The sequence below is a fragment of the Symsagittifera roscoffensis genome, chromosome 2 (assembly GCF_963678635.1).
Source record: "Symsagittifera roscoffensis chromosome 2, txSymRosc1.1, whole genome shotgun sequence".
NCBI classification, from domain to species: Eukaryota; Metazoa; Xenacoelomorpha; order Acoela; family Convolutidae; genus Symsagittifera; species Symsagittifera roscoffensis.
The window spans coordinates 50988861-50993451 of NC_087063.1; positions in this window are offsets into that span (position 1 = coordinate 50988861).

The following is a 4591-nucleotide window of genomic DNA, read 5'->3' on the forward strand; positions in this document are numbered from 1 at the left end:
GATCACCAAAAGATATGCATGACAGACATTGGTTATAATCAGGTATTGGTCATGATAGATCATTTCACGAAGTATGCAGAGGCCGTGCCCTGCCTAACTGCCTCGGCGGAAGAGACGTGCGACCACCTGATCAATACGTGGATAGCGAGATACGGTTGTCCGATGACGTTTCAATCGGATAACGGAACAGCTTTCGTAGGAGAACTCACGAAAGAGCTAATGAGACGCTCGCAAGTTGCTCAAGCTCACTCAACGACATACCATCCACAGACAAATGGCTTAGTGGAAAGGCAGAATCGAACGTTAGTGTCGATGCTGAGGGTATATTGTTCCAGGTACATGACCGATTGGGACAGATATCTTCCGCAGGTGATGGGAGCTTACAATAGCACACAACATTCCACCACTGGGGTTAGTCCACACATGATGCTAACTGGACACAAATACTCAGCAAGCACAGGCAAGGCAGAGGAAAAAATTCGACAAGAAAGCAGCTGGTGCGAAAGCTTACTCGGTGGGAGACTACGTATGGGTATTTCAGAACGTTATACCACCGAAAGGAACGAAAAAGCTCCTAAAAAAGTGGAGGGGACCCTTCATGATTACGGAAGTGCACCAGGAGGGACGCTTTTATAGACTGAGTAGTGGCCGAGCCGCTCATTACGAAAACATTAAGCCACACAATTCATCGACAGAAGACTGGTGCATACCTGCAGACATGGAAGAAGGGGATTATCTAATGATGGACCCTGCTTGTGAGGTCAATGAGAAGGGCACCAGGGAAAAGAACGATGGAAATGAGGTTATAGAGGAAGGAGCAAGTGCAACACTGGACTTGGACCCAAATGACGTGATTGAAGCGGACGATGAAACTTTACCCTATGCAGAGGAGGACTGGCAGGACCCTGAACAAAGGGAGGTTCCTAAGAACTTGGAATCGGATCTTCCGTTCACGATACAGACTCGTCAGAATGACAGGACAAGATCCAAGAAGAAATATAACCCTTACGGCGACGATTTTGTAGTGGACAGGATAGATCTGAAGAAGATAGTGGAAGAAGTAGTGGGTCTAGAAGAAATAACGGTGTCACAAGACATTGACATGATCGATGATCACGACGATGAGTGGGTCGACGACCGGTCGAAACCCGAGATAGAATTCGACGACGAGCAACAGCAGTCATATGAACAAGACTTGACGAACCTGCTTGTCTTAGAATGGCTGAACGAAATGACGTCGGACCCAAAGGAGACCAGTGTCACGATTCAAGAAGTAGATCGTGAAAGCATAAAATACATGAAGACCAAACAAGATGATCCTTCCTGGGCTGCCCAGGAAGGGCGATTACTCATTTCGGCTTCCAATCTCGATTTGATACCCGGTATGCGATCGACGGGGACGTCGATGCGTATTTTTGTCCGGGGAGTGGGGGTAGGACTTACCCACACTGAAAACTTGATAATAAAAAATTAAGAGTAGCAAGAGAAACAGGAGACTTAGAAGCAGAAACAGGCGAAGAACCTAAGAAACCTGAAATAGGGAGGGTAGTTGAGTCATATTTTAACTTACCAAATGAATATTCAAGTAACATAATACTAACAGACAGTGATTTTATACTCACAAATAGAACATGTGCGATAGCAATCACAGCAGACATGAGTTTTAGGACAGCGTTAGCGGCAGATTTTAAGAGAGAATACAAAAACGTGGAATTCCTTTGGAAGCAAAGACCAGGGATAGGGGGCGTAGCGGCCTTACCTCCGGCGGCGTCACAGATACCGGGAAAATACCTATGCTTCTTGGTAACGAGTGCGACGGAGAAGCAGCACGTGGACCCAAAGAACCTAGTCTTGTCCTTGACGAGATTGAGAGACTTCCTCGTGGAAATGGACGTGAAGGAGCTTTCGCTTCCAGTGTACGCCCCCGAACAGAGGACGACTGCACCCCCGAGATCTGTACGCGCTGGTAAACGTGATATTATCTGATACTAATATACAAGTATATTTACATAAGAAATATTACTTAAGTATAGGCTGAGTGACGGGCGTGAGGGTATTAGGCTAAAGACTAAGTTGTATGATATGTGTGATATGTATGTTATGTTATGTGTTATGTCATTAAGCTCTTGGGTAAGAAGGAGTTAGTGACCATGAACAACTGAATGACGATCTTAGGAATAGATCCAAAGTTTGGACTGTCCAATCTTAGGTCGAATTCCAAAATTTTAGAGACCGATTGATTTTAATAAATTTTAGGATAAAAAACTTCTTATCTGGTTGTTTTTAAATAAATTTTAACGAGAAATTAAGGTGAAAACTTACAAGTGTGATATTCGTGACTTCCTTTCCAGATCCTGATTGATCGTTTAATTGCTCACTTGAGTCAAAACCTTGAAATCAAATCAAATCAAATCGAATCTGAAGAACGGTATGGAGAATTTCAACTTGGATGAATTGATGGACCTGGCAGAGGCATATGTAGGACCGATGATAGATGCGATCTATCGTCGGCTAATGGATCGAGACTTCGGTCTGGAGGCCCCAGAGGTAGTCATGTTGCTGACCGCCCTGATCAACATCTTGGGGCATGACAACCGTGGGGACCGCCCCACGGAAGTCCTATTGATGGCAGCGTATGGAGAGAGGGGAGTACTAGACCGCCCGAACATGAGAGTGACGAGGTGGAGAAACGGGGCTCTCTCAGGGAGTGACTTGGCGAATGAGCCTGGATTGGGAAGTTCTAGGACTTACCAACCAGGTGAAATGCCTATGCCCTCCAAGCCCAAACCTGGGCTGACGAGAATTCATCAGGAGATGAACAGCGAGGCTGCCTCGTCTGGTTCACCACTGAGAGCAGCTGTGCCGTCAAAGAGGGCGAAAGTAGAACAGAGGGTTCAGACGAACCAAACCATGCAAGATCTGGATGGGATAAAAGACGAACTGGAAAGGACAAAAAGGGAGCTGGACGAGGTGACTAAGACCATGCTCATTGCGGAGGACGACAGAGACATGTGGAAAAGATTGTTCGAAGACTGTAACAAAAAGCAGGGTGAAGAAATTAAGCGCTTGAGGCAGGACTGCAAGGAGCGATCGGAACGCAGGGCGCTGACCACGGCCGTGGAGAAGGTGATACCTGCAAGGATTATTCCTCGTGGGCTGTCCCCGATGGAGCTCTTGACGCCTCGAGAAATGAGTCAGACAACGGAGACACGGCTCCCGACAGCAACAGATCGAGTGACAATCCCGGACCCTAGTGACACCTTGGGTGACCCCGTCGTGGAACAAACGGCGAGGAAGCTGATAGAGACAGCTGGACGACTGGTCGCCAACAAGAATGCGCCAGGTTCCGGGGTGATTGCACCCTATGGAACGATTGACGACACGGGCAGAGTACGACTCTCCCAGACCGTGATCAGACAGGGAATAAGTGACGTGAGTAGTATATGAGTGAGCAAGAGTGGGGGGGGGGGGGGGTGGTTGGTGACCCCCATGTATTAAGATAGGCTATAGAGTATCCGGTCACCAACCTATGTATTAAGATAGGGAATAGATTTCCTATGTATTAAGATAGGGAATAGGTTTCCCAATGTATTAAGATGATAAGGTTTCAGATGGTAAGTTTCAGAAAAATTTTTGGCGCCCGATCTTACCATTTTTTAAGATTCTCTACACCAATGCGATAGGTTTTAGATTTTTTCATTGTTTTAAGATATGGTTTTTTTTTTTAAACCATTAGAGTTTAAATTGAAAGTGTCTGAAACTATGCTGAGACCTAACTGAAGCTTCAAAGAAGAAATAAAGTTTTTCAGAAAAAAAAATTAAATTACTGTAAATTGTTGTATTACTGTTGAAAAGTTGAATAACATATAAATCATTGTATGGTAAGAAGTTTTACTACAGTTTTTAGAATAAACTTACAAATTCAAGGGCTTAGTATGTATTCCATCATTAAGTACCTCCCTTTTCGGGTAAAAGTAACTGAGTCCTTTTTTAGTTTTTTCATATGTTCCAACTAAATGGTTGGAGGTTTTGAATCCGCGATTGGTCTACTTCAAATTTACATCATCGTCAAGAACTCGTCTGTATTTAGACATTGGTCCATCCCCAGTGTCTTCTAGCGTTCTTTTGTTGAGCCCTTTACTGCTAAATTTGAATTTGTCGCTCTTACTATCATAGCAGCAATACAACTTGCTGCACAGGCACAACATTTCAGTACAGCGAAATTCTTCTTTGAATAATCCAGATTCTCGTTTGTCATGCTTTTTTGTACATTGAAGTCCAAGACTTAGATAGAAGTTAAGAAGAGGTGTAATGATTGTACCATTTTCTAATTTAAAACTGGAAATCAACATTTGTTGTGGGTTTTTCAGCAAATCGTTTTCTTCGGCATAGTTTTTCATGTATTCTCCAATATTGTTTCGGGAGACGTCAATGTTTTTGAATATTGGAGGAAAATTTGAAAGTGTAGGCTTCAACTCGTCAGGAACTATTAAATCGCATTGCACATAACCAAAAAGAGATCTGTTCTTTATTTTTTCAAGTAAAGAATCAGTAGACAGAGGTCTTTTGTAAGGAAAATTTGTCTTGACAT